We start from the raw sequence: 12868 nt of genomic DNA, 5'->3' as shown, positions 1-12868 counted from the left end.
TCTGCGTGTCTGGATTACCTGCCAGAACGTCTCCCCCAGAGTGCCACCCTCACGCTGCTTTTCAGGCTTATTCTCCTGGATTCCTTATACAAGTTTATATAAGACTTGGATCAAGACTTGCAACGTGGCATTGCTTCCAACTCAGAATGCACTGTAGGGCTTTGCTTTCCTCCAGCAGCACATAGCTAGAGTGGTCGTCACCCCATTCCCTGAAAGACTTGGGAAAAGATGAACCAGGAATCTAGGTTGAAAGCAAGTCCCCTAAAACAGAGATCCGCTGCTGAGTTTATGATTAACCACTCTATCCAAATCATACCCACATATTCTCCTCAGGGTTGCAGAGGACCAAAGAAAAGGGGGAATTGTACCATAGCCAGCTGAATGCAGCCCTTCCCAGGCAGCCCTTGCTGTGCACTGTGACCCACTGCCCCGTTACCAGGCAATGGTTACCAGGAGACCACTAATGCCACTGTGACCACCCTGCTCAGCCATTGGTGGGCAGTGTAGTGGGCCCCTGCCCCAAGCAAGCCACTGTCTGTCAGCCATCTTTAGTGGGGGCCCTTTGTTAGGCAGCAGTCAGTGGTGTGCTGCACCTTCAGAGCTGGAGCATGAGGTAAGAGGCAAGTGCCAGCCTTCTCCCCAGCATTCTTCTGCTCACACGGCCTTGGGCCAGCTTGTGGGATGGGGAGCCCAGAGAACAGGCTGGGGGTGTGTCCTGCAGGGCTCCAGAGCCAAGGCCATGAATGACCATTGGCCCAGACCAGGCCTTGAGGCAGTGTTGAACCTCTACCACACACCGCCACTGTGACCCTAAGGGTATGGCTCACAGTCTGGGGTACCTGACCACCACTGTTTGGGTGGCCTGAGGAGCATTAAGACCTGTTGGGTCATGTGCACCCGGCTCCCTCAGTGATGAGAGCTAGCAAGCGTCTGGGACCTGGCCCTGAGGGAGCCACCAAGGCAGAGCTGCCTCCTCTGTGAGGCGTGGGCAGTGGTGGGAGGACCCAGACCAGCTCCTGGACATACCCTCCATGGCAGGAGGACCACCACCCCTCCCAGGGACCCCTTTCTCTTAGGTGGGTCTGGACCTCAGAGGATGAGTCTTGTGCCTTGGGACCTTGCCCTTTCTTGTCACCCAGAGAGGGACATTTGTTTGCTGGAGATTGATAGGAACATTGAGACCTGACTATGACCTGTCCTCAAGAACAATGGATCGGACAGGGAGAAGTTTTCAACGAAAAGCCACACCCCTCCATCACCTTACCTCTAAGAGGGCTTTGCTAAAAGCTTTCAAGGTTGGGGATTACCCAGCATAAGCCACCCATTTCCTTGAATGTCTCAACAACAAATATTTCTCGGCTCCAAAGTCCAATGTTTTGCTGCTGTTTGGCCTCACTGTGCGTCGGGCACACATCCTGGTCTTTGGTTACCAATTATAGCGAGCCAGCCAGGAGGTCTGTGCCCATGGTGTATTGATCTCGATCAGGGGCATCGCCATTTATACTTCCCAGCACATGCCAGAGCACATGTGGCTCCAGGATACTGGCAGGGATTCTCCCTGATATGCAGTGGCTGCCCTACAGCACGAGGCTGCTTGTCTTGGAGACATGTCCAGAGCAGTGGTATACAGTTCATGTCATTTGGGGGTAAGTCGCTCCAGCTTGCACAGGCTGGGAAATAGGTCTACTCCAACTGGGCTGCTCCCCTTAGCGGATGGGAGCCCCTCTGAGTCCATTCCCTCTTGAGAACTGGGGGCCTCCATGTGGGAGTGGAAGTGGAAGTTGACAAAATGCCTTCTCTGGCTTTCTGTCTTTGTGATTGGAGTGTTTATTTGTTCTTCATGTGTTTGTGTGTGTCAATGTGGTGTTAATCACGGCAGTCTGTGCTTTGGTTTGTGGGATCCTCTTTGTGATTCGTACATTGTAGGTGTGTGAAACAGCACTTGCATTGAGTACTTGAGACGTCTTTGGTCAGTAACGGAGCTTGCATATGATCCAACTAGGTATCATTCCGTCCTGCATTGTGTTTCAGCTGTGGTGGAACATTGGTTGACATATTCCCTTTCCAATGGGTAGGAATCTGCCCTTTGGTGCCTGGGAACTGCGATCCTGAGAGACCTTTTGGCATTGCATTTGTCTCTCTGCTATTGGATAACACCTGCTGTGATCAGCAGAGCTCTAGTCCATCTTGTAGTCCGCTAAGGGACAAGCAAGTATTTTTTTTTTTTTTTTTACATTGCATGGCCAGCATATTCTACAGATTCTGGTGAAACATGGCATCAAATGAATCATTTTCATATCTCCAAAACCAGTCTATGTAAAATATTCAGTTAGAGAAAGTTTGTTCAGTGAAATCCTTTTGGTTTTCATCATTGTGACCCTGAGAAAACGAGCATATTTCCAGGAGACATGTGGAAGTTAATGAAGCAAATTGAACTTTTCCTAATTTCTTTGCTTTTTCCTTTTTGGCTCTTTCTGCTTCCCAGGTCAGTAGGCATGACAACTGTGGTCCTGATTCCCTATCTTTCAATTTGCATGCTGTTTGTCGTTTTGTTGTTAAAATGAGGGAACGTAGTTCGAAAACATTGAGGATGTTGTTCATCCTCACCCTTTGCTTTGGTCCTCAGGACTGAGAGTTTCTTTTGTGCATGTACTTTTGCGTTTGTTTTGTGTGAAAGTGTTGTGGCTCTGGGAAACTCAAATGTGCTTCCCCAACGCACCCCTTTCAGGTGCATTCTCCAGATTTGGGCCACTTTTAGGGATAAGGCAATTGACATCAACTGCCGAGTTGATGTGTAAATGAGCTCTATTTCACTGAAAGGGAAGCACTTACCTATTCAATACTTCCTCCTCTTGAGAGAATTGGCCTCCATGGATTTCAGGTCCTGATGATCTGGCAAATAGCTAGTACTGAACTGATATCTGGTATGGAAGCTGCCTTAAGCTTCTTGCATTCTGAAGTATAAACCTTCTGCAGTCCCTAGGTTTCTTAGAGATCCAAAAAGACCTTATATCTGTTGCCAATTTGACAGCAAGGACCATAAGTTGAAATGATGACACTTGAAGTCTTTCTAAATGGCCTCTCTAGATTTGGGGAGCATGAAACTTCACGAAGGTAAGTGGCAAGCATTCCTTGACTCTCCGGGTCATTTCAAAGAGGATAGAGGATTGGAACATTGGATGCTGGGCACATCTAAGATTCCCTACCTTTGCCTACTTAGCAGAAGGTCTCAAAAGCATCCGTTTGCAATCAGAAATGCTGGTATGGCATCCAGCTGACAATTGCTTGCTTCTTGGTTTTCACTAAGTGAAGGTGTTAAGGACTTGAGGATTGTAATTGAAATATGTAATTAAAGCTAAGAAACTCATGAAAAGGAACACATTTCAGGATAGAGTAGGAAGGTGGGATAAATGTGTTGAGCCAAAAACCAACATTTGATGCATCATTGGGCTGAAACGAAACTCCACTTCGGGAAATGGATACTGTTATTAAAAATGCGTTTTTTTCAAGGCTGGATTGGGTTCCCCTCTGCCAAGAGAACACGTTTACTTGCAATGCTGCTTTCAATACCATGGTATGTGAACTGTCCTGCCTTTAAGGGATCTCGATTTGCTTTTAAGATCTCTTCTCACTTTGGAGAAGAAAGAAGAATTCTCTTCAAAGGACTGATGAGCTTATTGGACCAGGTGTTTTGAAATATTTTGTTAACTTTGGATTAGTTGCGGGGCCCTTAAGGCAACTCAAGGAGGACTATTTCAGTCGTATATCTGGTATGGAAATTACAGAGAAAACATTGTGAAATGGGGGAGAAGCTTCTCCAATTACACAGGATGGATACATGGCACACCTGTCGATATTCTAGAAAGGGTACAAAGTTTCTGAAATGCAGGTATGCCTTGGGATAATCGGTCAGCCATGCTGACGGTTACATGAGAGCCACTTGATTAAGCTTCCTTCGCAACCCCTTGTCATGCGATCTTTAACCTTGCCTCTTTAAGTGTCTAACAGATAGTTAGGCTGAGGCTTTCCCAAAGTGCTTCAACTTCAAGAAGACTCTTACCAATGCAGTTTTGACAAACTGAGTAAACAGATGCATATGCTACTAACGTTTATGGATTTGCTTCGCAATAATGCTGATTTTGATCTGTGTTCTCCCGTTAAGGGAAGCTCTTCCCCTCAACTTCCTAACAACTTACAACAATGTCTTCCCTTCTGCTTCTGCGTGTCTGGATTACCTGCCAGAACGTCTCCCCCAGAGTGCCACCCTCACGCTGCTTTTCAGGCTTATTCTCCTGGATTCCTTATACAAGTTTATATAAGACTTGGATCAAGACTTGCAACGTGGCATTGCTTCCAACTCAGAATGCACTGTAGGGCTTTGCTTTCCTGCAGCAGCACGTAGCTAGAGTGGTCGTCACCCCATTCCCTGAAAGACTTGGGAAAAGATGAACCAGGAATCTAGGTTGAAAGCAAGTCCCCTAAAACAGAGATCCACTGCTGAGTTTATGATTAACCACTCTATCCAAATCATACCCACATATTCTCCTCAGGGTTGCAGAGGACCAAAGAAAAGGGGGAATTGTACCATAGCCAGCTGAATGCAGCCCTTCCCAGGCAGCCCTTGCTGTGCACTGTGACCCACTGCCCCGTTACCAGGCAATGGTTACCAGGAGACCACTAATGCCACTGTGACCACCCTGCTCAGCCATTGGTGGGCAGTGTAGTGGGCCCCTGCCCCAAGCAAGCCACTGTCTGTCAGCCATCTTTAGTGGGGGCCCTTTGTTAGGCAGCAGTCAGTGGAGTGCTGCCCCTTCAGACCTGGAGCATGAGGTAAGAGGCAAGTGCCAGCCTTCTCCCCAGCATTCTTCTGCTCACACGGCCTTGGGCCAGCTTGTGTGATGGGGAGCCCAGAGAACAGGCTGGGGGTGTGTCCTGCAGGGCTCCAGAGCCAAGGCCATGAATGACCATTGGCCCAGACCAGGCCTTGAGGCAGTGTTGAACCTCTACCACACACCGCCACTGTGACCCTAAGGGTATGGCTCACAGTCTGGGGTACCTGACCACCACTGTTTGGGTGGCCTGAGGAGCATTAAGACCTGTTGGGTCATGTGCACCCGGCTCCCTCAGGGATGAGAGCTAGCAAGCGTCTGGGACCTGGCCCTGAGGGAGCCACCAAGGCAGAGCTGCCTCCTCTGTGAGGCGTGGGCAGTGGTGGGAGGAACCAGACCAGCTCCTGGACATACCCTCCATGGCAGGAGGACCACCACCCCTCCCAGGGACCCCTTTCTCTTAGGTGGGTCTGGACCTCAGAGGGTGAGTCTTGTGCCTTGGGACCTTGCCCTTTCTTGTCACCCAGAGAGTGACATTTGTTTGCTGGAGATTGATAGGAACATTGAGACCTGACTATGACCTGTCCTCAAGAACAATGGATCGGACAGGGAGAAGTTTTCAACGAAAAGCCACACCCCTCCATCACCTTACCTCTAAGAGGGCTTTGCTAAAAGCTTTCAAGGTTGGGGATTACCCAGCATAAGCCACCCATTTCCTTGAATGTCTCAACAACAAATATTTCTCGGCTCCAAAGTCCAATGTTTTGCTGCTGTTTGGCCTCACTGTGCGTCGGGCACACATCCTGGTCTTTGGTTACCAATTATAGCGAGCCAGCCAGGAGGTCTGTGCCCATGGTGTATTGATCTCGATCAGGGGCGTCGCCATTTATACTTCCCAGCACATGCCAGAGCACATGTGGCTCCAGGATACTGGCAGGGATTCTCCCTGATATGCAGTGGCTGCCCTACAGCACGAGGCTGCTTGTCTTGGAGACATGTCCAGAGCAGTGGTATACAGTTCATGTCATTTGGGGGTAAGTCGCTCCAGCTTGCACAGGCTGGGAAATAGGTCTACTCCAACTGGGCTGCTCCCCTTAGCGGATGGGAGCCCCTCTGAGTCCATTCCCTCTTGAGAACTGGGGGCCTCCATGTGGGAGTGGAAGTGGAAGTTGACAAAATGCCTTCTCTGGCTTTCTGTCTTTGTGATTGGAGTGTTTATTTGTTCTTCATGTGTTTGTGTGTGTCAATGTGGTGTTAATCACGGCAGTCTGTGCTTTGGTTTGTGGGATCCTCTTTGTGATTCGTACATTGTAGGTGTGTGAAACAGCACTTGCATTGAGTACTTGAGACGTGTTTGGTCAGTAACGGAGCTTGCATATGATCCAACTAGGTATCATTCCCTCCTGCATTGTGTTTCAGCTGTGGTGGAACATTGGTTGACATATTCCCTTTCCAATGGGTAGGAATCTGCCCTTTGGTGCCTGGGAACTGCGATCCTAAGAGACCTTTTGGCATTGCATTTGTCTCTCTGCTATTGGATAACACCTGCTGTGATCAGCAGAGCTCTAGTCCATCTTGTAGTCCGCTAAGGGACAAGCAAGTATTTTTTTTTTTTTTTTACATTGCATGGCCAGCATATTCTACAGATTCTGGTGAAACATGGCATCAAATGAATCATTTTCATATCTCCAAAACCAGTCTATGTAAAATATTCAGTTAGAGAAAGTTTGTTCAGTGAAATCCTTTTGGTTTTCATCATTGTGACCCTGAGAAAACGAGCATATTTCCAGGAGACATGTGGAAGTTAATGAAGCAAATTGAACTTTTCCTAATTTCTTTGCTTTTTACTTTTTGGCTCTTTCTGCTTCCCAGGTCAGTAGGCATGACAACTGTGGTCCTGATTCCCTATCTTTCAATTTGCATGCTGTTTGTCATTTTGTTGTTAAAATGAGGGAACGTAGTTCGAAAACATTGAGGATGTTGTTCATCCTCACCCTTTGCTTTGGTCCTCAGGACTGAGAGTTTCTTTTGTGCATGTACTTTTGCGTTTGTTTTGTGTGAAAGTGTTGTGGCTCTGGGAAACTCAAATGTGCTTCCCCAACGCACCCCTTTCAGGTGCATTCTCCAGATTTGGGCCACTTTTAGGGATAAGGCAATTGACATCAACTGCCGAGTTGATGTGTAAATGAGCTCTATTTCACTGAAAGGGAAGCACTTACCAATTCAATACTTCCTCCTCTTGAGAGAATTGGCCTCCATGGATTTCAGGTCCTGATGATCTGGCAAATAGCTAGTACTGAACTGATATCTGGTATGGAAGCTGCCTTAAGCTTCTTGCATTCTGAAGTATAAACCTTCTGCAGTCCCTAGGTTTCTTAGAGATCCAAAAAGACCTTATATCTGTTGCCAATTTGACAGCAAGGACCATAAGTTGAAATGATGACACTTGAAGTCTTTCTAAATGGCCTCTCTAGATTTGGGGAGCATGAAACTTCACCAAGGTAAGTGGCAAGCATTCCTTGACTCTCCGGGTCATTTCAAAGAGGATAGAGGATTGGAACATTGGATGCTGGGCACATCTAAGATTCCCTACCTTTGCCTACTTAGCAGAAGGTCTCAAAAGCATCCGTTTGCAATCAGAAATGCTGGTATGGCATCCAGCTGACAATTGCTTGCTTCTTGGTTTTCACTAAGTGAAGGTGTTAAGGACTTGAGGATTGTAATTGAAATATGTAATTAAAGCTAATAAACTCATGAAAAGGAACACATTTCAGGATAGAGTAGGAAGGTGGGATAAATGTGTTGAGCCAAAAACCAACATTTGATGCATCATTGGGCTGAAACGAAACTCCACTTCGGGAAATGGATACTGTTATTAAAAATACGTTTTTTTCAAGGCTGGATTGGGTTCCCCTCTGCCAAGAGAACACGTTTACTTGCAATGCTGCTTTCAATACCATGGTATGTGAACTGTCCTGCCTTTAAGGGATCTCGATTTGCTTTTAAGATCTCTTCTCACTTTGGAGAAGAAAGAAGAATTCTCTTCAAAGGACTGATGAGCTTATTGGACCAGGTGTTTTGAAATAGTTTGTTAACTTTGGATTAGTTGCGGGGCCCTTAAGGCAACTCAAGGAGGACTATTTCAGTCATATATCTGGTATGGAAATTACAGAGAAAACATTGTGAAATGGGGGAGAAGCTTCTCCAATTACACAGGATGGATACATGGCACACCTGTCGATATTCTAGAAAGGGTACAAAGTTTCTGAAATGCAGGTATGCCTTGGGATAATCGGTCAGCCATGCTGACGGTTACATGAGAGCCACTTGATTAAGCTTCCTTCGCAACCCCTTGTCATGCGATCTTTAACCTTGCCTCTTTAAGTGTCTAACAGATAGTTAGGCTGAGGCTTTCCCAAAGTGCTTCAACTTCAAGAAGACTCTTACCAATGCAGTTTTGACAAACTGAGTAAACAGATGCATATGCTACTAACGTTTATGGATTTGCTTCGCAATAATGCTGATTTTGATCTGTGTTCTCCCGTTAAGGGAAGCTCTTCCCCTCAACTTCCTAACAACTTACAACAATGTCTTCCCTTCTGCTTCTGCGTGTCTGGATTACCTGCCAGAACGTCTCCCCCAGAGTGCCACCCTCACGCTGCTTTTCAGGCTTATTCTCCTGGATTCCTTATACAAGTTTATATAAGACTTGGATCAAGACTTGCAACGTGGCATTGCTTCCAACTCAGAATGCACTGTAGGGCTTTGCTTTCCTCCAGCAGCACGTAGCTAGAGTGGTCGTCACCCCATTCCCTGAAAGACTTGGGAAAAGATGAACCAGGAATCTAGGTTGAAAGCAAGTCCCCTAAAACAGAGATCCGCTGCTGAGTTTATGATTAACCACTCTATCCAAATCATACCCACATATTCTCCTCAGGGTTGCAGAGGACCAAAGAAAAGGGGGAATTGTACCATAGCCAGCTGAATGCAGCCCTTCCCAGGCAGCCCTTGCTGTGCACTGTGACCCACTGCCCCGTTACCAGGCAATGGTTACCAGGAGACCACTAATGCCACTGTGACCACCCTGCTCAGCCATTGGTGGGCAGTGTAGTGGGCCCCTGCCCCAAGCAAGCCACTGTCTGTCAGCCATCTTTAGTGGGGGCCCTTTGTTAGGCAGCAGTCAGTGGAGTGCTGCCCCTTCAGACCTGGAGCATGAGGTAAGAGGCAAGTGCCAGCCTTCTCCCCAGCATTCTTCTGCTCACACGGCCTTGGGCCAGCTTGTGTGATGGGGAGCCCAGAGAACAGGCTGGGGGTGTGTCCTGCAGGGCTCCAGAGCCAAGGCCATGAATGACCATTGGCCCAGACCAGGCCTTGAGGCAGTGTTGAACCTCTACCACACACCGCCACTGTGACCCTAAGGGTATGGCTCACAGTCTGGGGTACCTGACCACCACTGTTTGGGTGGCCTGAGGAGCATTAAGACCTGTTGGGTCATGTGCACCCGGCTCCCTCAGGGATGAGAGCTAGCAAGCGTCTGGGACCTGGCCCTGAGGGAGCCACCAAGGCAGAGCTGCCTCCTCTGTGAGGCGTGGGCAGTGGTGGGAGGACCCAGACCAGCTCCTGGACATACCCTCCATGGCAGGAGGACCACCACCCCTCCCAGGGACCCCTTTCTCTTAGGTGGGTCTGGACCTCAGAGGGTGAGTCTTGTGCCTTGGGACCTTGCCCTTTCTTGTCACCCAGAGAGTGACATTTGTTTGCTGGAGATTGATAGGAACATTGAGACCTGACTATGACCTGTCCTCAAGAACAATGGATCGGACAGGGAGAAGTTTTCAACGAAAAGCCACACCCCTCCATCACCTTACCTCTAAGAGGGCTTTGCTAAAAGCTTTCAAGGTTGGGGATTACCCAGCATAAGCCACCCATTTCCTTGAATGTCTCAACAACAAATATTTCTCGGCTCCAAAGTCCAATGTTTTGCTGCTGTTTGGCCTCACTGTGCGTCGGGCACACATCCTGGTCTTTGGTTACCAATTATAGCGAGCCAGCCAGGAGGTCTGTGCCCATGGTGTATTGATCTCGATCAGGGGCGTCGCCATTTATACTTCCCAGCACATGCCAGAGCACATGTGGCTCCAGGATACTGGCAGGGATTCTCCCTGATATGCAGTGGCTGCCCTACAGCACGAGGCTGCTTGTCTTGGAGACATGTCCAGAGCAGTGGTATACAGTTCATGTCATTTGGGGGTAAGTCGCTCCAGCTTGCACAGGCTGGGAAATAGGTCTACTCCAACTGGGCTGCTCCCCTTAGCGGATGGGAGCCCCTCTGAGTCCATTCCCTCTTGAGAACTGGGGGCCTCCATGTGGGAGTGGAAGTGGAAGTTGACAAAATGCCTTCTCTGGCTTTCTGTCTTTGTGATTGGAGTGTTTATTTGTTCTTCATGTGTTTGTGTGTGTCAATGTGGTGTTAATCACGGCAGTCTGTGCTTTGGTTTGTGGGATCCTCTTTGTGATTCGTACATTGTAGGTGTGTGAAACAGCACTTGCATTGAGTACTTGAGACGTCTTTGGTCAGTAACGGAGCTTGCATATGATCCAACTAGGTATCATTCCGTCCTGCATTGTGTTTCAGCTGTGGTGGAACATTGGTTGACATATTCCCTTTCCAATGGGTAGGAATCTGCCCTTTGGTGCCTGGGAACTGCGATCCTGAGAGACCTTTTGGCATTGCATTTGTCTCTCTGCTATTGGATAACACCTGCTGTGATCAGCAGAGCTCTAGTCCATCTTGTAGTCCGCTAAGGGACAAGCAAGTATTTTTTTTTTTTTTTTTTACATTGCATGGCCAGCATATTCTACAGATTCTGGTGAAACATGGCATCAAATGAATCATTTTCATATCTCCAAAACCAGTCTATGTAAAATATTCAGTTAGAGAAAGTTTGTTCAGTGAAATCCTTTTGGTTTTCATCATTGTGACCCTGAGAAAACGAGCATATTTCCAGGAGACATGTGGAAGTTAATGAAGCAAATTGAACTTTTCCTAATTTCTTTGCTTTTTACTTTTTGGCTCTTTCTGCTTCCCAGGTCAGTAGGCATGACAACTGTGGTCCTGATTCCCTATCTTTCAATTTGCATGCTGTTTGTCATTTTGTTGTTAAAATGAGGGAACGTAGTTCGAAAACACTGAGGATGTTGTTCATCCTCACCCTTTGCTTTGGTCCTCAGGACTGAGAGTTTCTTTTGTGCATGTACTTTTGCGTTTGTTTTGTGTGAAAGTGTTGTGGCTCTGGGAAACTCAAATGTGCTTCCCCAACGCACCCCTTTCAGGTGCATTCTCCAGATTTGGGCCACTTTTAGGGATAAGGCAATTGACATCAACTGCCGAGTTGATGTGTAAATGAGCTCTATTTCACTGAAAGGGAAGCACTTACCAATTCAATACTTCCTCCTCTTGAGAGAATTGGCCTCCATGGATTTCAGGTCCTGATGATCTGGCAAATAGCTAGTACTGAACTGATATCTGGTATGGAAGCTGCCTTAAGCTTCTTGCATTCTGAAGTATAAACCTTCTGCAGTCCCTAGGTTTCTTAGAGATCCAAAAAGACCTTATATCTGTTGCCAATTTGACAGCAAGGACCATAAGTTGAAATGATGACACTTGAAGTCTTTCTAAATGGCCTCTCTAGATTTGGGGAGCATGAAACTTCACCAAGGTAAGTGGCAAGCATTCCTTGACTCTCCGGGTCATTTCAAAGAGGATAGAGGATTGGAACATTGGATGCTGGGCACATCTAAGATTCCCTACCTTTGCCTACTTAGCAGAAGGTCTCAAAAGCATCCGTTTGCAATCAGAAATGCTGGTATGGCATCCAGCTGACAATTGCTTGCTTCTTGGTTTTCACTAAGTGAAGGTGTTAAGGACTTGAGGATTGTAATTGAAATATGTAATTAAAGCTAAGAAACTCATGAAAAGGAACACATTTCAGGATAGAGTAGGAAGGTGGGATAAATGTGTTGAGCCAAAAACCAACATTTGATGCATCATTGGGCTGAAACGAAACTCCACTTCGGGAAATGGATACTGTTATTAAAAATACGTTTTTTTCAAGGCTGGATTGGGTTCCCCTCTGCCAAGAGAACACGTTTACTTGCAATGCTGCTTTCAATACCATGGTATGTGAACTGTCCTGCCTTTAAGGGATCTCGATTTGCTTTTAAGATCTCTTCTCACTTTGGAGAAGAAAGAAGAATTCTCTTCAAAGGACTGATGAGCTTATTGGACCAGGTGTTTTGAAATAGTTTGTTAACTTTGGATTAGTTGTGGGGCCCTTAAGGCAACTCAAGGAGGACTATTTCAGTCATATATCTGGTATGGAAATTACAGAGAAAACATTGTGAAATGGGGGAGAAGCTTCTCCAATTACACAGGATGGATACATGGCACACCTGTCGATATTCTAGAAAGGGTACAAAGTTTCTGAAATGCAGGTATGCCTTGGGATAATCGGTCAGCCATGCTGACGGTTACATGAGAGCCACTTGATTAAGCTTCCTTCGCAACCCCTTGTCATGCGATCTTTAACCTTGCCTCTTTAAGTGTCTAACAGATAGTTAGGCTGAGGCTTTCCCAAAGTGCTTCAACTTCAAGAAGACTCTTACCAATGCAGTTTTGACAAACTGAGTAAACAGATGCATATGCTACTAACGTTTATGGATTTGCTTCGCAATAATGCTGATTTTGATCTGTGTTCTCCCGTTAAGGGAAGCTCTTCCCCTCAACTTCCTAACAACTTACAACAATGTCTTCCCTTCTGCTTCTGCGTGTCTGGATTACCTGCCAGAACGTCTCCCCCAGAGTGCCACCCTCACGCTGCTTTTCAGGCTTATTCTCCTGGATTCCTTATACAAGTTTATATAAGACTTGGATCAAGACTTGCAACGTGGCATTGCTTCCAACTCAGAATGCACTGTAGGGCTTTGCTTTCCTCCAGCAGCACGTAGCTAGAGTGGTCGTCACCCCATTCCCTGAAAGA

Source organism: Hippopotamus amphibius, chromosome 10 (genome assembly GCF_030028045.1).
Source record: "Hippopotamus amphibius kiboko isolate mHipAmp2 chromosome 10, mHipAmp2.hap2, whole genome shotgun sequence".
Lineage (NCBI taxonomy): Eukaryota > Metazoa > Chordata > Mammalia > Artiodactyla > Hippopotamidae > Hippopotamus > Hippopotamus amphibius.
The sequence above is the reverse complement of the archived record's forward strand: the minus strand, read 5'-3'. Positions refer to the sequence as shown.